The 19,888-nt window shown below is 44.3% G+C and overlaps 1 protein-coding gene and 14 non-coding genes across 15 annotated transcripts in view; 9 read left to right on the forward strand and 6 right to left on the reverse strand.

The window, feature by feature from the left end:
• The window catches only part of LOC133452321 (NLR family CARD domain-containing protein 3-like), a 674,416-nt gene that overhangs the window by 270,413 nt on the left and 384,115 nt on the right, over nucleotides 1-19,888 (forward strand). The window lies entirely within an intron of this gene.
• On the reverse strand, nucleotides 1,909-1,980 carry trnap-ugg (transfer RNA proline (anticodon UGG)). Its single transcript has one exon. It is a non-coding gene; the product is annotated as a tRNA-Pro (tRNA).
• Nucleotides 2,859-2,930, reverse strand: trnap-cgg (transfer RNA proline (anticodon CGG)). Its single transcript has one exon. It is a non-coding gene; the product is annotated as a tRNA-Pro (tRNA).
• trnav-cac (transfer RNA valine (anticodon CAC)) lies at nucleotides 4,186-4,258 on the forward strand. The gene has a single exon. It is a non-coding gene; the product is annotated as a tRNA-Val (tRNA).
• Nucleotides 8,872-8,944, forward strand: trnav-cac (transfer RNA valine (anticodon CAC)). The gene has a single exon. It is a non-coding gene; the product is annotated as a tRNA-Val (tRNA).
• trnad-guc (transfer RNA aspartic acid (anticodon GUC)) lies at nucleotides 9,298-9,369 on the forward strand. The gene has a single exon. It is a non-coding gene; the product is annotated as a tRNA-Asp (tRNA).
• On the forward strand, nucleotides 9,916-9,988 carry trnat-cgu (transfer RNA threonine (anticodon CGU)). The gene has a single exon. It is a non-coding gene; the product is annotated as a tRNA-Thr (tRNA).
• On the forward strand, nucleotides 11,870-11,941 carry trnap-ugg (transfer RNA proline (anticodon UGG)). Its single transcript has one exon. It is a non-coding gene; the product is annotated as a tRNA-Pro (tRNA).
• On the forward strand, nucleotides 12,943-13,016 carry trnat-agu (transfer RNA threonine (anticodon AGU)). Its single transcript has one exon. It is a non-coding gene; the product is annotated as a tRNA-Thr (tRNA).
• trnar-ccu (transfer RNA arginine (anticodon CCU)) lies at nucleotides 13,775-13,847 on the forward strand. The gene has a single exon. It is a non-coding gene; the product is annotated as a tRNA-Arg (tRNA).
• Nucleotides 16,227-16,301, reverse strand: trnat-agu (transfer RNA threonine (anticodon AGU)). The gene has a single exon. It is a non-coding gene; the product is annotated as a tRNA-Thr (tRNA).
• trnar-acg (transfer RNA arginine (anticodon ACG)) lies at nucleotides 17,758-17,830 on the reverse strand. Its single transcript has one exon. It is a non-coding gene; the product is annotated as a tRNA-Arg (tRNA).
• Nucleotides 17,971-18,059, reverse strand: trnay-gua (transfer RNA tyrosine (anticodon GUA)). Its single transcript is given in 2 exon segments — nucleotides 17,971-18,006; nucleotides 18,023-18,059. It is a non-coding gene; the product is annotated as a tRNA-Tyr (tRNA).
• On the reverse strand, nucleotides 18,530-18,603 carry trnat-ugu (transfer RNA threonine (anticodon UGU)). The gene has a single exon. It is a non-coding gene; the product is annotated as a tRNA-Thr (tRNA).
• trnar-ucg (transfer RNA arginine (anticodon UCG)) lies at nucleotides 19,369-19,441 on the forward strand. Its single transcript has one exon. It is a non-coding gene; the product is annotated as a tRNA-Arg (tRNA).

A 19,888-nucleotide genomic window follows, 5' to 3' on the forward strand; every position in this document is an offset into this window, starting at 1 on the left:
CAACAACACGGCCCTCGCAAAACCAGATACATTCACTGTGAAGAACTTTAATACCAACAAACCCATCACAGTACACAAAACAGATGTCTCTATGACCAACAACGACCCTAACAAGAACTGCCCACTACACAACAAACCGCATCCCCTTACAAAATGCAGGACATTCAGAAACAAACTCCTCGGGGACAGAAAGGCCTTCCTGAAAGAGAAAGGAATATGTTTCAAGTGTTGTGGTTCGACCTCCCACCTTGCCAAAGACTGCAAATTTTCTGTGAAGTGCTCTGAATGTGACAGCACCTATCATGATGCAGCCATGCATCCTGGCCCATCACCTCAGAGCGTCAACGCTCCTCCACATCCACAAGAGAATGGCGGGGAGGGTGAAGATTATTCTAACGTGACTGATGTTACGACAAGCTGCACTGAAGTGTGTGGCCTAGGTCAGTGGGGTCATTCATGCTCTAAGATCTGCCTTGTAAAGATTTATCCCAAGGGTTTCAAGAACAAAGCCATCAAAGCCTACGTAATTCTTGATGACCAGAGCAATCGTTCCTTAGCTAGACCAGAGTTCTTCGAGGTGTTCAGTGTGGAGAGCAAACCATTCTCGGTATCATCTCAGAACTTGCTCTGGCATTATAGAAACATATGGCAAGAAGGCAGAGGGATACCAAGTCGAGTCACTGGATAGCAAAGTCCTCATGTCCCTTCCACCACTCCTTGAGTGTCCTGAGATCCCGAACAACCGGATGGAGATTCCAACACCCAGCGCAGTTTTGCACCAGCCTCATCTCCTTCATATTGCCAAACATATTCCAGAGCTGGACCCAGAGGCTAAAATACTTCTGCTACTCGGAAGAGACGTGCTCAGAGCACACAAGGTCAGGCGGCAGATAAACGGAACACATGATGCTCCCTTTGCCCAACGTCTGGATCTGGGCTGAGTGGTGATAGGAGAGGTGTGCTTGGGTAACGTACATAAGCCGACCGTTAACACGTTCAAGACCCATGTGCTGGATGGCGGTCGCCATTCCATTTTTCAACCTTGTACAAGCTTTATGCACGTCAAGGAAACACAACCAAGCTTTAACGGGCCTGGCAGATCACCAGAGAGGCATCCTCTTAAAAAGAGACCATAGACTTGGAGAAGATTGACAATTGACATTTGAATGAACAGAGCTCTCTCTTTCTGCCCACTCCTGGCTGGTTTAAAGCTTTCTCAAGAACCCTGGCATTGATGGTCAGCCAACGACGGTTCACTGATGAGCACTTACTACACTGAGAAACATTGTAATTGTTGACAAACAGTTTCCTCCCTAACAGAGGAGAAGACTTTATCCAACCGGGAGCTGTTGTTGCTCCATATATGGTCAATTGGAGGCGTTTCTGAATGCAAATGACGCTAACCGTGCACGAGCACGGCAGTTAAGAACAGGTGGGATTTATCATCACTTATGTGCGTACGACCGGTGTCCGCACGTTTGATAAATTCAGATTTTTTTGTACTTACACACATTCTAAATTTCATTCCTACGATAGAATTTAGAACTTTTTCTGTGAACGGTTGATAAATGAGGCCCCTGGTCTCCTAACTCACATTCATTCTTTAGAGGTCACTTTGGTTTAGCTACCCTCACGGAGGGTACGGAGTTCAATAATACACACAATATTTCATCATTTAAAATCATCTATGATTTAATGGTTGGGGCAATAAAACAAAAAAGGAGCCCAATTAAAGAAAGGGTTTACGGACTACGCCTTACCGGCTGACCTCTTGGCATGAAAGAGACGCAAGGTAGGTTTTCAGCATTCACACATGATGCCAATGTTGGTCTTCAGGTAAAGCATTGTACTACAGTCTTGAAACTTTGCTACTTGGAGGAGAAAAACCACAAATTGCATAAATCTCTGGGGCTCGTCCGGGAACTGAACCCGGGACCTCTCGCACCCAAAGCGAGAATCATACTACTAGACCAACGAGCCACAAAACACATATCCGGCAAACAAAAAATCACGGTCACATCATACCTGTCTAGATGTTTTTTATAACATTAAGGGGGAATAGAAATAGAAAGTGAATGATGATCAATAACCTGTTGCACAGTTTCTGTAGTTTAGTGGCTATCGTGTTTGTCTCACATGAAAAAGGTTCCTTGTCTGGCTGAACTTCTGGATCAGGACCTCTCAGTGAAAAACTTGAGTTACAAATGTTGAAGGTCTTTCCCCTCTAAACTTTTGAGTTAACGCAACACAAAACATCTTGTTCACTGTTAAAATACATGACATCTTAAAAGATAGAGAGCTATTTTGGCAGTAAATTGTCCGGATCCCTTTTGTTTTCTTACCATGAGATGTCATCTATTGGATTTTGAATTTTTGATTTTGATTTTCTTGTAGATGCAAGAATCATCACAATATGGCAACTTTCAGGTCCAGCATTCGGGCTCCGTACATGACTAAAACTGAGAATGGAAGTTGCAATGAAGCCATCTAATCATAGAAAACTAATAAATGTGATATTACATGCAAATGACATTCACCACTTACTTTGCTCCACCAGTACTGGCATGGGATTCAATGTCCTTGATTCAGAGGTATTTGTTGCATGTTGGGCATTTTATCTAAAACCAAAATAGTCACTTCCACACACTCAGCCCCCTGGTACACCCCTGAACTCCACTAGATGAAATCCTGCAAGCGTCAGCTCGAAAGACTCTTCAAAAAAACTGGCTTAACCATCCATCACCAAGCCTATACGGACTATCTCCACCAGTACAAAGACTCTTCAGGTAAAGCATTGTACTACAGTCTTGAAACTTTGCTACTTGGAGGACAAAAACCACAAATTGCATAAATCTCTGGGGCTCATCCGGGAATTGAACCCGGGACCTCTCGCACCCGAAGTGAGAATCATACTACTAGACCAACGAGCCACAAAACACATATCCGGCAAACAAAAAATCACGGTCACATCATACCTGTCTAGATGTTTTTTTATAACATTAAGGGGGAATAGAAATAGAAACTGAATGATGATCAATAACCGATCAGAAGGTTATGTGTTCAACTTACATCAGGGTCAAAATGAAGTTTCAGTCTTGTTTTATCCATCCTCACGAGTTCACCAACCAGACAAACTTTAGCTGCAAAACAAAACTTTGATATGTACCTGGAATTGTTCAAGTTTGCACCATCACCTCCCTTGATGAAAGGAGGAACCAAATTCATTTAAAGGAAATTAATTTCATTTGTTGTTCAAGAGATGCAAGGCAAGTTTATTTGTAAACACATTTCATGAACAATTCAAAGTGTTCAAGTTGATGGTTGTGTCAGCAAGTCCAATTCATTTTCTGAGATTGTCCAACTCTGAACATAATTCATCCTTTATGTAACAATTAGTGTTACTGATTTCTCTTCCTAACTGTATGAGGTGTAATTTAATGTACATTTAATGGAGATGCCGGGGATTGAAGGAGGAGAAAACCTGCAGTATCCATCTTACTGTCAAGAATTGTAGCAGAGTTTTTTACAGGATTTTATTTTTATGCCCGTCGATTTCAAAGCATGTCTGTTTCCGTAGTGTAGTGGTTATCACGTTCGCTTCACACGCGAAAGGTCCCCTGGGCGGAAACATGTATGACTTTGCAGTAACATTATTTGGACTTGGAAAACCACTCCAGTCCTCTTCTTGGTGCACAGGACAGGAAGGCCGACCATCTCTTTCTCGCATTGGGTCTCATGCAGAAATTAATTTTGTTGCAGTTCCACAACTGACCAAAAGCCAGTCATTCTCCATTAATGTACACTAGCTCCACCACCAGACCCCAGCAGCAGAGGTTCCGAGAGGGGGTCCCCGGAGGTGCGGGGAACCCCGGACCCGCTGGACCAGAGCTTTGCGGCAAACCGAGCCGAGACTCGCGGGGCTTCACCTGCATTCCCGTCGCGCTGAGACCGCGGAGAGCCGAGAATCGCGGACCGATATAAAAGCTTAAAAGGAGATGGACACTGACTTTCCAATGACATTGGTACACAGTTATTAAGTTCCTGCAATCAGGAAGTTCTTTGGGCAGAAAGCTGTCCTCCTTAGTATAGTGGACAGTATCTCTGCAGGATTCATCTTACTGTCAAGAATTGTAGCAGTTTTTTACTAGATTTAATTTTTATGCCCGCCGTTTTCAAAGCATGTCTGTTTCAGTAGTGTAGTGGTTATCACGTTCGCCTCACACGCGAAAGGTCCCCTGTTCGAAACTGGGCGGAAACATGTATGACTTTGCAATAACATTATTTGGACTTGGAAAACCTCTCCAGTCCTCTTCTTGGTGCACAGGACAGGAAGGCTGACCTTCTCTTTCTCGCATTGGGTCTCATGCAGAAATTAATTTTGTTGCAGTTCCAAAACTGACCAAAAGCCAGTCATTCTCCATTAAGGTACACTAGCTCCACCACCAGACCCCGGCAGCATTCACCTGCATTCCCGTCGCGCTGAGACCGCGGAGAGCCGAGAATCGCGGACCGATATAAAAGTTTAGAAGGAGATGGACACTGACTTTCCAATGACATTGGTACACAGTTATTACGTTCCTGCAATCAGGAAGTTCTTTGGGCAAAAAGGTGTCCTTGTTAGTATAGTGGACAGTATCTCTGCCTGTCACGCAGAAGACCGGGGTTCGATTCCCCGACTGGGAGACTTCTTGTTTCGTATGATGATACCTACATGATTGAGTCAAGTAAACAATGGTCATTAAGAAAATAGACTAGCAGTTGCTGTCTGCCTGCCAAAGAAGCTTCTAGATGCTGCAGCTGGATCAGAGGAAACTCTGATTGAGGTAGGATTATATACACACAGAAAATGTCATTGAAGAAGTAAAAAGAGCAGTTATTTAGGACAGCATCTAGAGCATCTCTGGGAAAATCGCTTTTTATGCCCGCCGTCGCCTCGTCCCGGACACAGACTGACAGCACGGCCCTGAAAGCCACTCACCAACCCGGCTCACTGTCCAATTTTAAATATAGCGGATTAAAAGTATGATTTTTTCCTTGAAAATGTAACGAGGTAAAAGTAAAAGTACAGAAAAATGAAAGTATCAATAAAAGTACAAATTCTCAAATATCTTACTTAAGTACAATAACGAAGTACTTGTACTTCGTTACTTTACACCACTGGAAATGATAGCAATTAATGTGCTTGCCCCCAAAACAGTGAGTGACATTGTGAAAGAGCTGAATCCTCCTGTGCCAGCAGCAGCAGCAGCAGCAGCAGCAGCTGCAGCAGCAGCAGCTGCAGCAGATGTGTGCACCTGTGCAGCCCCTGTATATTTCTCAGTAGCAACTGATGCCTCAAACAAGGGGAACAGAAAAATGTTTCCTGTCTGCCTGAGATACTTTACTCAAGAGGGAGTGAAATCTAAATTACTTGATTTATATGAAGACAGCGATGAATCAGCCAGTGGTATCCATGCTGCCATAATTGAGTGTTTGACCAAATATGAACTTAAGACTGCATGTATCACATCTTATGCTGCTGACAATGCCAATGTCAATTATGGCAGGAATCACTCTGTTTACCAGCTATTACAGAGTGACAACAGTCGCATTTTGAAAGCAAATTGCCCAGCCCACGTTACTCACAATGCCTGTAAACATGCATGCGACCAGCTGTCAGTGGACATAGAGACTATTGTCTTGAAGGTTTATAGCCACTTCTCAGTGTCAGCTTCTCGGCGAGAGGAACTGCGTGGCTTTTTTGAGTTTGTGGACCTTGAGTGGAGAGAGATTCTGCGTCACGTCTGCACGAGATGGCTGTCCCTGTATCCAGCTGTTGAACGTCTCCTACAGAGCTGGCCAGCTATAACAGCTTATTTCAGGTCACTGGGGAGGCCTGTCCTGTTGCACTGAGGAAGATATTTGCAGATGATGAGGAGGATAAAGCAGGCAGAGCTGAGATCTACCTGTATTTTTTCCAAAATGTGGGAGTTGTCTTCGACCAGCTTGTAAAGAAGCTAGAGATAACACAGCTCTGCATCACTGATGTCTATGAAGAAGTGAAGAAATTCAAAGAAAAAATACAGCAAAGAAAAGATGACAGTTTCATTCGCTCATTTCCCAACTGTAAGGCCTGCAGCCCTGACGGTTTTGCGATGGAATTCTATAAAGCCCATGTAGATACTGTTGCTCCTCTTCTACTCCGTATGTTAATTCATTCTATTAAAATTGGCACTCTCCCGGCTACTCTTTACGGTGCTCATATAGTCTCCTTCTGAAAAAGGATAGAGATGACACTAACGTTTCATCTTATCGTCCCTTAAGCTTACTAAATAGTGATCAAAAGATCATAGCAAAAGTTCTTGCAAATCGACTTAATAAACATATTGGCTCATTGATCCATCCCGATCAGACGGGGTTTATCCCGGACAGATTTTCCTTCTCTAACACCCGGCGTCTGCTAAACATCATGTCTTTTTAGCTCTGAAGCCCCCTCCTCCCACATTAAGGAAGCTTGGATTGAGGATATTGGTGAGGACATCTCAGATGAGCTTTGGTCAGATGCACTGGACACGGTGCAGAAATGCTCTATCAATGCCAGACTTCAGCTCATCCAGTTTAAAGTCATTCATCGCCTTCACTTCTCTAAAACCAAATTGCATAGAATATTTCCCACAGTATCTCCCACCTGTGATAGATGTAAGTCTGCTAGCGGGACGCTTGGCCACCTTTTCTGGGCATGTCCTAAGCTCAGGACTTTTTGGGATAATATTTTTAAGTACCGTATTTTCGCGACCATATGGCGCACTGTGTGGAAAGGCGCACCCTCAGTTTTGTGTGTCATTTTTGGTTTTAAAACACACATACGGCGCACCGACCCAAAAGGCGGCGTCTCTGTAGACGGAGCTGCACACACGCGGGCTGCAGAACACACACGCGCTAAAAACAGAGCGGAAGCAAAACTTAGTTTGATATTTTATTTCACTTTTCACATCAATCAAACCCTTCAAAGGTTCATATTCTGTTTCTGCATTAAAGAATTTAAAAAAACCACCGGGGCGCTGCACATAAACCTGTCTCAGCCACCCGATCATCTCCTCATCCATCCAGCCCTTTTCATTTCACTCTGGCTGGAAAAGTCTGTTTAGGCAACGCCTTTCTTTTAAAAATCACCATAGCCGGCAGTTTCTGTCCATCAGCGTGGCAGCCAAGCACAAGACTAAATAAACTTTTCATACCCCGTTGTGCTGCGGATCCCCGGTCCCGCTCCGCTCCGTCCCCCCCCCCCGCGCTGGACCGGGTCCGCTCCCCGTCTGCTCCCTCGCGCTGGACCGGGTCCCGGTCCCGGTCCCGGTCCGCCCCCCCCACCCCGCGCTGGTCCCGCGGCGGTCCCGGGTCCCGCGTCCCGGGACCGCCGCGCTGGTCCTCCTCCACTCCGCCGCGCTGGACCCGCTCACACACGCGCTGTCGGGGAGCCGGTACCGGGGTTTGTATCCGACACGAGCTCCGCTGATTCAGCTGCGCCAGTCCGAATTTCCAGACCTGGAATCAGCTTCTTGATCATCATCCCTTCATCCAGCCCCCCCTTTTCATTCGTCCTTATAATGACTCCGGCTGGAAACGTCTTATGCAAAGTTTTTCTTTTAAAAATCCCCATAGGTTTCTGTCCATCAGCTGCGCCAGTCCAGCACCACATAGCCTACATGAGAATCTGTGTGTCGCGCCGCGAATACACACCCGCGCATGTCGGGATCCGGTACCGGGTTTGTAACCGACAGATTTGGCTGCAAATCTCGGAGTGTGAAGCTGATCTGACCTGAGACAGACCCCAGAAATCTCTGCTCGCAAAGCTGCCGGGAACCAGGTCGATCGGACCGCTTTGGGAACCAGGAAGTCGGCTGCAGCAGCGCGCATCACGAGGCTTTAACCTTTAACGTGTGCTTATTTAAATAGAGCGGAGCAAAACTTAGTTTGATTGTATTTTATTTCACTTTACACATCAAGCAAATCCTTAAAAGTTTTCATCATCTGTTTACGCATTAAACAGCTCAGTGGAGTCTCATTCACGTCGCAACTCACGGGGGCTTCACCCGCCCCCTTCTCCCTTTACCGTTCTCATGGTGGCCGGCCTCACATTACCGTAATTCAGGTAATAGACACGGCGCACCGTTTCTTAAGGCGCCCGGCACATTAAAAAGAAAAAAAAAAAAAAAATGTGCGCCTTATGGTCGCGAAAATACGGTACTTTAGTGACGTATATAATAGGCAAGTGCTCCCTGACGGTCTTTCTGTGATACTTGGCTGTTCTGAATTTATTCTAACACTTCTCAAAGCACTGCAAACAGCCCTCTTGTTTGGTTTGGTTGTGGCAAAACGACTCATCTTGCGGGAGTGGAAGTCATCCTCTCCTCCATGTTTCAAAAGGTGGTTAAATGACATGGTCACATGTATCTATCTCGAAGAAATTCGTTACACTCTGTCTGATTCCCAGCCTACATTTCTCAAGGTCTGGGGACCCTTCATTGAACTGGTGTGTGATTATCGTGCTCGGACCAACTTGAACTTTATTTTTCCCCCGCCTCTCCTGCTTATACGGACGCACAGCTCTCCCGGCCTCTTGGCCAATCCCTGGTCTTTTTGACTATGGTCTGGACTGACATAGCCTTTTGTATCTTTTATACAGCTAAATGTGTATATATGTATCTGTATATATATTTATACGATCATTTTTGTTATCTCCTTTTTTGTCTTTTCTTTCTTTGTGAACTGGCAACTGTTTGGTGTTTCGTGTCTGTTTTGTTCTCTTTGAAAAAATAAAAAAAGATAATGTTGAAAAAAAAAGAGTTTTTTACAGGATTTTATTTTTATGCCCGCCGTTTTCAAAGCATGTCTGTTTCCGTAGTGTAGTGGTTATCACGTTCGCCTCACACGCGAATGGTCCCCTGTTCGAAACTGGGTGGAAACATGTATGACTTAGCAATAGCATTATTTCGACTAGGAAAACCACTCCAGTCCTCTTCTTGGTGCACAGGACAGGAAGGCCGACCATCTCTTTCTCGCATTGGGTCTCATGCAGAAATTAATTTTGTTGCAGTTCCAAAACTGACCAAAAGCCAGTCATTCTCCATTAAGGTACACTAGCTCCACCACCAGACCCCGGCAGCATTCACCTGCATTCCCGTCGCGCTGAGACCGCGGAGAGCCGATAATCGCGGACCGATATAAAAGTTTAGAAGGAGATGGACACTGACTTTCCAATGACATTGGTACACAGTTATTACGTTCCTGCAATCAGGAAGTTCTTTGGGCAAAAAGCTGTCCTCGTTAGTATAGTGGACAGTATCTCTGCCTGTCACGCAGAAGACCGGGGTTCGATTCCCCGACGGGGAGACTTCTTGTTTCGTATGATGATACCTACATGATTGAGTCAAGTAAACAATGGTCATTAAGAAAATAGACTAGCAGTCGCTGTCTGCCTGCCAAAGAAGCTTCTAGACGCTGCAGCTGGATCAGAGGAAACTCTGATTGAGGTAGGATTATATACACACAGAAAATGTCATTGAAGAAGTAAAAAGAGCAGTTATTTAGGACAGCATCTGGATCACCTCTGGGAGAATCGCTTTTTAAGCCCGCCGTCGCCTCGTCCCGGACACAGACTGACAGCACGGCCCTGAAAGCCACTCACTAAGTTTTCCAGTATTTAAACTTAATAACTGTGTATCAATGTCATTGTAAAGTCAGTGTCCATCTCCTTTTAAACTTTTATATCGGTGCAGGGGATCTTAAAGAGCATCCTCAACCCTCACAGATCAGTAATTTAGAATCAGGCCAGACAGCCCTGACTGAAGGGAGAATCTTCTGAATCCCAATTCAGTGTCACTCCTTTCTTTTTATTGATAAAACTAGCCTATCTACATACACTTTTGTTCAATTGAGGGCCCTGTGGCTTAGTGGTCAAAGTGCCTGTCTCGTAAACAGGAGATCCTGGGTTCAACTCCCAGCAGAGCCTCTAAACTCACAACAGTAAGGATGTAACTCTGGTTAAGTTTAAAGGTAGTAGAGGATTCTTCCACATTTGGATCAAATCTTGCATTTGTGAATTTTGTCCTGCCGTGCTTTCTCCGGGTGGGGGGAGAAGTCCTGCCTCAGGTGGAGGAGTTCAAGTATCTCGTTGTTGCACAACGAGATACCTGCACATATAACACAAAGTTAGATACATGAATATCTGCAAAACTGATCAATATAATATTAGTAATATAACGCACTCTGTAGAAATGTGGTGCTCAAATCTGATTCCCTACATCCTGCATCATGCACAGAGCCTGGCCATCTCGCCTCCACGTTTGATATTAGATTTGCAGCATCGCATCATCTGGCAATTGAAAAAATAAGTTTTCAAATATCATTAAGCTCAAAAATAAAAGCAGCTTACGGTTTCATTATACTTGGACATTGATGCTGTGGAAACCTTTCCTGTTAACAAAGTCAGCCTCATTTTGGGATAGTGCTGTAATTGGCACAAGATCTCGGATCGCTTGTTTTGTACCGTTCCAGAGCGCGATTGCTGTGTTCACATGTACCAAACGTTCCGATCTTTAGGGGGAAACATTCCCTGTTCCGGAACAACTGCTTGAAACGGGACAGGTGTGAAAGCACCCTTAATGACCCTCGTAGGTTTGTGGCCAGGAAAACGAATAAAGTTGTGCATGAAGCGCTTTAGCGCAAAGCACACTTTACGCACCGACTGACAGGCAGTTGCTTTCCCGATATGTTCAGTGTCTCCAATACTGTACAGAAACTCCCAGATGCAAAAAAACGGAGAGCGATGCACATTGTTTGCAGGAAGAGAGGGCAGACCCACGATGCGTAAACATTAAAAACATTAACAACGGTTAAAGTTAAAACAATTTTTAATGGTTAAACATTAAAAATGGTTGAATTGTAACAGTGGTGTCGCTTTCATTTATTCTAACATTATTAGCTGATTATATGTCTAGTGGGCTGGCATCAGTATTTGATTTTAGAATGAATTTTGAGTGTATTTCTCCCAAACTATAAGTTGTGGAATATTACTTTTTTAAAGATAATATTAATATCATTTAAGCGCCTGTCTAGTAAACAGGAGATCCTGGGTTCAACTCCCAGCAGAGCCTTTAAACTCACAACACTAAGGATGTAACTCAAGTTAAGTTTAAAACCAAAGAATTGCTTTGGATCAAGTCTTCACCTTCTCCTCTCACACGGTGATTGAGTTATGAAAGAGCAACATTATCTTTGAGTAGTCCTACGCACGTGTGAATTGTTCTGCATTTGTGAATGTTGTCCTGTGAAGGCTGGTGTTCCTTCTCCGGGTGGGGGGAGAAGTCCTGCCTCAGGTGGAGTTCAAGTATCTCGTTGTTCACGAGTGAGGGAACGATGGAGCGTGAGATTGACAGACGGATCGGTGCAGAGTCCGCAGTTATGCGGTCGCTGTTTGGATGAGAGAAAGTTTAGAGATGTCTCATTCATTCATAGTTCATCCATGGTGGTAACATGGCATGCAGCTTAAAAAAAAGAAAGGCACTTTGAAGGTTTCTTAACCAAAGTTAAATCACACATTCAATTCTTAAAGTTCTTCTAAGAGACGTGGACTGATTGAGAGGGAGGTAATGTCTGGATAGTCTGTTCATCACTGCTCATCATCACCTTGTGAAGACTTACAGAAAACGTTTGACCTCTGTCATTGCCAACAAAGGGTGTTTAACAAAGTATTGAGATTTCTTTTGTTATTATTGTTTATTTTACTGATTGCTGTTTTTAACCTCCAGAACCATCATCTTTGGTGATGTCATTAATGACAGCACCTGCTTCTGATCACATGGAGTTTTTGTTGGCCAGTTGTGTGTTTTGTGGCTCGTTGGTCTAGTAGTATGATTCTCGCTTTGGGTGCGAGAGGTCCCAGGTTCAATTCCTGGACGAGCCCCAGTGAATTATGCAATTGGTGGTTTTCTCATAAACTGTACTGCTTTACCTGAAGACAAACATCAGCATGATGTGTAAATGCTGAAAACCCACATCTTGCTCCTCTTTCATGCCGAGAGCTAGTGGGGGCAGAGCATCTTGTTTTTATTCCTCCAGGGAGATTGTAACTGGAGCAGCCGGCCAGGCTGCTCTGTCAAGGTCAGATTATAGAATAAACAATTGTATTGAAAAACGGGCAGATCCCAGTAATTTTCCATCTGCCTTAAGTCTCTGGTTCATCAATGGCGGCTCCAAACAGACAAATTTCTGGTCAATTCCCGCCAAGCCGAGCTTCCAACTTCTCCAAGGTCTTTTCCATCTTGCCAATGAGTTCAAAAACCGCTGCCAGCCTGTTATTTAGCTCCCCCAGCGTTAGAGTCTGAGTGTTGGTCACAGAGCTTATCCCCTCAACACAAATCTAATCAAGACGGCAAACTATACAAACATGATTTGGAAGTAGATCAAAGTATGTGTATTTATCAGGGCTGTCAAAGTTTCAGGTTTAAACTAGGAAAATAAACTGAATTTGTCACAGTTAAATGAAAACATTCAGATAATGTGGTTGATGTCAGGATAATCCCAGCATGTAACATTCAACTGAAATTAAACTGGCCAATGTATTCGGCTGTATTCGGCTGTATATCAACATGTATATCACTGGAAGATTTACAAGATTTACAGCTCTTATTTAGCAGGAAAACCACAACAGGCAGGTCAGCTGTGAGATAAGTACAGGAACAAACCTCAGACTAATGTTTCTGATTCAAACAAACATATTTATTTCAGCTTTTTTCAGCTACTGTACTTTCTACTTCATGGAAACTTGTGTTAAATGCGTAAGTTTTGTTAGAGAAAGTACTCAGTTGCACATGTACAAAGGAAATCCTGGATTGCTCCAAATGCTCCAAGATGAGTGATTTTCAACTTCAGAGTGTAGAGTTCACCTTCTGGATTGCAAATGGAGGTTCTGTGGCTTAGTTGGTCAAAGTGCCTGTCTAGTAAACAGGAGATCCTGGGTTCAAATCCCAGCAGAACCTCTAAACTAGTAGTATGATTCTCGCTTCGGGTGCGAGAGGTCCCGGGTTCAATTCCCGGACGAGCCCCAGTTAATTATGCAATTGGTGGTTTTCTCCTCCAAGTAGCAATGATTCATACACACTGTATTCCTTTACCTGAAGACAAACATCGGCATGATGTGTGAATGCTGAAAACCCACATCTTGCTTCTCTTTCATGCCAAGAGATCAGCTGGTAAGCCGTAGTCCATAAACCCTTTCCCCTTTTTTTAGTTGGACTCCCTGTTTTAGTGTTATTTCTTCTATCTCCCTCCCTAAGTGAAGGAACCTTAGTTTCCTTTTGGAGAGGTGATAATTGACCTTTAGTACGGGTCCCATACTGGCACTGAGCAAGCTGCATGCACTTATGACAAGATGATCACATGATGGTGTTCTTTTAGACGTAGCTTTCTTGTATAAAGGAACTGTTGGGCGAAAGAAAAGGGAAAACAAGCAGTAAGCCCTGGACCTCAGGTCACACTGTCCTGCATTTTTTAGATGTCTCCTTGGATCAACACACCTGATTCAAATTAACAGTCATCAGGAGCTTGTCATCAAGGTCTGGACAGCTCTGTTTTTGACACAGCTACTTGTAGCAGGGTAGCATTAGCTTAAGAGGCCAGTGCCTTATCCATTAGGCCACTAGAGTTCAATAATACACACAATATGAATATGAATATGAATATGAAAGAGAAGCAAGATGTGGGTTTTAAAAAGTATCAGTCCAACAGCTTTTCCACAGCCCTAGTGGCCTAATGGATAAGGCACTGGCCTCCTAAGCCAGGGATTGTGGGTTTGAGTCCCATCTAGGGTGGCTATGTTTGGAATTGCTGAATGCAAGACTCTGGTAAAGTCTTCAGATCCTGATTTGAATACAGCAAGATTTGCATTTTTGTTTGTTACTGAATGAACATCACATTTTCTGTAAGTCTTCACAAGGTGATGATGAGCAGTGATGTTTTGGGGATGTCGCTGGGAAACACTGACTTTCAGAGGCTCTGCAGGGATTTGAACCCGGGATCTCCTGTTTACTAGACAGGTGCTTGCTGAAGACTGAAGACATCTGTTGCTTTATTCCACCTCACTGTGATATATTTAGTACACAAACCTGTTCCACTACTGTCCTGGCTTTATGTGAATTAACAGAGCTATGAAGGATGGTAAAAGATTTTGCCGGATACGTGATGGACTCCTGGAAACATTGGAGGATCATGTGCCTGTCGATTCTGTCGGTCGAGGATGTTGAAGATGCTTCATAATTGAATTAATGATAACAGGATTTCTGCTTTTTGGAGCTGGCGGTTTCCTGGCATATCGACAAATGCGTAAGTCGTCGCCAGCTGTTCTGGCCCTCTCAGAGCTGCCTGACGTGGCTGAGGGGATAAGCTCTGCGACCAACACTCAGACTCTAATGCTGGGAGAGCTAAATCGCAGGCTGACAGTGGTTTTTGAACTCTTTGGCAAGATGGAAAAGACCTTGGAGAAGTTGGAAGCTCGGCTTGGCGGGAATTGACCACAAATTGGTCTGTTTGGAGTCGCCATTGATGAACCAGAGACTTAAGGCAGACGGAAAATTACCGGAATATGCCCGTTTTTTTTCAATACAATTGTTGATTCTATAATCTGACCTTGACAGAGCAACTTGGTCGGCTGCTCCAGTCACAATATCTGGAGGAATGAATAACAAGATGCTCTGCCCCCACTAGCCCTCCCCTTCCCAGGACATCTGTGGACCTGATCAGAACTGTTCACCACTCACACACACACATTTGCTGATAACCACACCTCCCTCATCTTCAACACAGGAGAAAACAGAAGATCCTGGGTTCAAATCCCAGCAGAGCCTCTAAACTCAAATGTCTTGAGATGGCTGAAAGATCACATATCTCTAATTCCTGTTTCTGGCACTATTTTTCACACGCTTTCTTAATTATAGCAGAGTACTTTGTCAAAAGTGCTCCTGCTCTTACGGAAAGTGGATGCTCTCTGTTTTGTCATTCTATTGGAGCCTCTCTTTTCATATCCTGCAAAAATTTCTAAAATCATGATAGACGATCAGCACGTTACACACTAATGAGCAAACAAATACTGCAAACACAATCAACGCTAACCGCTTTAAACTAACTCTGCCCAGACACAAGCCTCTTACTTTTAGATACCCTGGAGGTTGTCGGTGGCGTCCACGGGTTTTTAGAACTCCTGGTTCTGGTACCGGTCCACAGGTTGCTGATTTTACACTCCGTTAGTGGTTCAGCCATGAGCGTCTCCCTTTTCCCCCTCCCTGTTTCTGTCTCTCGGAGACAGATGATGCAGCGCCGCTGGCAGCCGGACTGTCCTCCTTTCCTGGTTGTTCTAGCCTGGGCACTTCGGCTCGTTGTGCACGGTCCCCGTTCCCTTCGTTGATGACACCACCCACGAGTCTTTATGTCAAACCATTCAAAAGTTATGGCCGGAAATAGGAACTATGAAATGTCAACCAATCAGAACAAGGGGCGGGGCTAATTTGCACCAATGAAGGTCAAGTACTCAAAACCGTGCGCATGTTTAAATTGTGTTCTTTGTTGAATTTTATGCTCCTTTATATAGGCTACCACTTTGTTTTCAAACATCCGGATGATCATTCCCAAACTTATAATACCGGTACGTAACATTTTGATCTGACTAGGAATTTTGTAAATTGAATTTTTAAATAAAGTTTATTGAAAAAAAACCCCAAAAAACAGACGTTTTTATCTGACTTGTTTCCGGCTTCTGCTAAGTGTGTCCCATTCCTATTTATACCATTTGGAGCCCTCACACCCTCTCACACTTGATCACGTGACGCTGACGTCACTGAAAGTCTGTGAGGGCTCAGGGCTGGAGGGTTTAGGGTGGAGTTTGGGATTGGGGGACACATTTGCTGATGACCACACCTCCCTCATCTCAACGCCTTCCCCGGCTCCAGCTCCCCTCTTATCAGCCCCCCTAACAGTCTCTGGGTTCGAGCGCCACGAAGGCCACGGCGCTCACTTGGATGCACTGGCCTGTCCTTGTGTCGAGAAAGATTTGGTCAATTCCATGATTTTAGACATTTTTGCAGGATATGAGAAGAAGAGGCTCAGAGAGCATCCACGTTCACTAAGAGAAGGAGTACTTGTGTGAGAAATACTGCCAGAACCAGCAGTGAGAGATATGTGATCTTTCAGGCATCTCAAGACGTTTGCTGGGATTTGAACCCAGGATCTCCTGTTTACTAGACAGGCGCTTTGACCAACTAAGCCACAGGGCCTCCGTGTTATAGCTCTGAAGCAGCCTCATGCCACCTCACTGTGCTATGTTTAGAGCACTAACCTCTGCAACTTCTGTGTACAGAGCAGATGGATCAGCAGTCCATCAACTTAACCTCTCAGTTACGTTGGTAACGGTTACGTTCATGGAGAAGCTCGTCTCCATGTTTCTCCCCAAACATGGAATGAGAAAGAGGAGCAGCTCGTGGACCACATGGCCTAATGGACAAGGAGTCTGACTTCGGATCAGAAGATTTACTTTTACTTACTTTGCTCCACCAGTACTGGCATGGGATTCAATGTCCTTGATTCGGATGTATTTGTTGCATGTTGGGCATTTTATCTAAAACCAAAATAGTCACTTCCACACACTCAGCTGCCTGGTACACCCCTGAACTCCACTAGATGAAATCCCGCAAGCGTCAGCTTGAAAGACTCTTCAAAAAAACTGTGTTAACCATCCATCACCAAGCCTATACGGACTATCTCCACCAGTACAAAGACGCCCTCAACTCAACTCAGTCCACCTACTACTCAAACCTCATCCACTCCGGCTCATCCAACCCCAAGGCTTTCTTCTCCACAACAAATACAGGTTTTAAACCCAGTGATAACTTATCCAGCTCCTTCACAGTAATCAAATGCAACAACTTTCTCTCATTTTTCCAGAACAAAATAGACACCATTCACAGTAATCCGGGTCACAGTCCCCCTGTGGCAGCCAGAGTGTTTCTCAACTTTTTGGAAAAAGAAAGAAAAGGTGACACGGACACAACAAAATCCACTAGGGTGTTTGGATCAGATTTTCACACCATTCACACTTCAATTGATTGGGGTGGAGAGGGGGGTGCTACGGCCCGGACACTTAGCCAAGGACAATGGACTCTGCCAGTGGTAAGGACCCGGCAAGCGGCGCATGAGGGAGACTATGCCCAAATTCCAATCTCCGCCCTAAACCCTCAAGCCCTGAACCCTCACAGACTTAAGTGACGTCAGCTGGAAGTGATCAAGTGTGAGAGGGTGTGAGGGATCCAAATGGTAGAAATAAGAATAGGACAGCACTTAGCAGAAACCGGAAACACGTCCGCTCAAAATGTTACGTATTATAAGTTTGGGAATGATCATCCTACGGATGTTTGACAACAAAGTGGTAGCCTATATAAAGGAGCATAAAGGGTGTGCCGCCCCTGTCGTCAGGTAAGGGCATTTGCTTCGAATGAGATATGAGGAAGGAACAGAATGAATAAAAGAGGTCCCATGAAAGACAAAAATAATGCATGAGCCGGGGCAGCTTTGGAAACATTATGGAAGACGGCCAATCCTGCGGCACCTTTGAAGTGTACATTTACGGGCATACACAGAGACAAATGAAAAAAGCAAGTAAATAAATGACACAGAAGAAGAAACGTGTACACTACCAAGGTTGTGACTGGGAGAATATTAAAGATTAGGAATTTTTGAGCTAGCCAGGAGTTGAACCTAGAATCTTCTGATCCGTACTCAGACGCGTTATCCATTGCGCCACTAGCCCTTTTTGATTGTAACATGTGGAAACACACGTGGTGTAACAACTCAGATGTCCCAACCAAAGTAGATGGCAGTGGCCAAAGCCATAGCCGAGTACAGTGATGAAATAGAATCCCGCTCTGGGAAGATGAAAAATAATGGCAGTCCTTCGAGCCGGAGTTGAACCAGCGACCTAAGGATACCTTTTTTACTGGTTCTACAGTCCTCCGCTCTACCAACTGAGCTATCGAAGGAGGATGCATGTTGACAGCTCCATGACTTGTGTATTCTTCTACCAAGGCCTGAAACTGGGAAAAGGAAACATTTTAAATGAATTATTGTCTCCCTTAGGCGCCGCTCGCCGGGTCCTTACCACTGGCAGAGTCCATTGTCCTTGGCTAAGTGTCCGGGCCTTTCTCAAGAACCCTGGCAGTGACGGTCAGCCAACGACTGTTCACTGACGACCAATAATCACCTCAATATTCATGAGGGCTGTTAATGTGATGAGTTCAGTCTGCTTTCTACTGCTTAGGAAATGTTACATGAAACACTTACTACACTGAGAAACATTGTAATTGTTGACAAACAGTTTCCTCCCTAACGGAGGAGAAGACTTTATCCAACTGTGTGGAAAACCCAGAAATTGGATACTTTTTTTTCCACAAAGTACATGGTTTTAAACATTACAGGAGTTCCATCCTTACCTTTGTCTTCATGAGTTTAAAGGCTCTGCTGGGATTTGAACCCAGGATCTCCTGTTTACAAGACAGATGCTTTGACCAACTAAGCCACAGGGCCCTCAACACACGTCTTCAACTTGTTATAAAAACCCTGTTGACACAACAAGTTCATTCTACCTCTGGAGCAGCTTTATTTCACCTCACTGTGATATATTTAGTACACAAACCTGTTCCACTACTGTCCTGGCTGTATGTGAAGTAACAGAGCTATGAAGGATGGTAACTTTTATACTTACCATATATGGTTACCTGCCTCCTAAGCGGTGATTGATTTATCTGAATGTTGGACAGTTCACCCAGGGTGCAAAAGTAGCCAGGACGCCTCTGAATTGTGCACGTTACCAAATGTAGCAACAGCGCCCTCTGCTGTTGTTCTTCTTCCTTAATCTTATACAAAAACATCTAAACAGGTATGAGACATTTAAAATTGCTGGTTCAAACACTTGTAGAAATGGTCTTCATGGCTGTTGTGCTTCAACATTTGTTGTGTTATTTTCTTGTTATTCTTATTTTATTCATGTAAAAATGTGCTTTATAAAACAGAGCTGATCAGGCAGTTTTCATTCACCATAAAGTTTAAAGATTATTTACATTGAGTGTGGGTGCATTGCCTACAAATTGTTCAACTGGTCCAGATGAAGCTGATATGCTGCACCTGGGCAGCAGAGGGAGGAGCTGAAGGGAGCCTGACTGAGCGTCCTGGGTGTGTTCAAAACACCCACTACGTTTGGAAACATTTGCACCGTTGTGGATAACGTTGGCTTTCGCTGGAAGATTCATACTTCACCCTAACCTCTCAGTCACCTCAGAGGAGCAACTCGTGGACCACATGGCCTAATGGACAAGGCGTCTGACTTCGGATCAGAAGATTGAGGGTTCGAGTCCCTCTGTGGTTATAGAGCCTTCAGATAGTTAGATCTGGGGCCTGTACTACGAAGCGGGATTTGGGGATAGCGAGGTAACTTCAGGTTTAACCCTGGGTTTTCAGGACTACGACGGTGGTTCACTTCTTACCGGGGTACATCGCCATGGTAACTTATGCTGAACAGCTAACCTGCTCCGGAGCAGGTTATGTTCGAGATACAGATCGCCGGGTATAAAAGCACCGCCCACTGACCAATCAGCTCTCTTGGAAAATGAATCCAGTGGAGCTCGGTGCGCGGATCGTGAGAGGAAAAGAAAAAAGAGGTGGAGGAGAAAATAAAAAATAAATCAATCAATGAATAAATAAAACAAATCATCACCCAAAATCCGATGTACAGTCAATCCAAAACTAATACCAATTAAATAAATAAATCAAGAAGAAATCAAAAAGAAGATGCATTTGTAAGGGGATAGCAAAA

This window comes from Cololabis saira, chromosome 10 (genome assembly GCF_033807715.1).
Source record: "Cololabis saira isolate AMF1-May2022 chromosome 10, fColSai1.1, whole genome shotgun sequence".
Taxonomy (NCBI): Eukaryota; Metazoa; Chordata; class Actinopteri; order Beloniformes; family Belonidae; genus Cololabis; species Cololabis saira.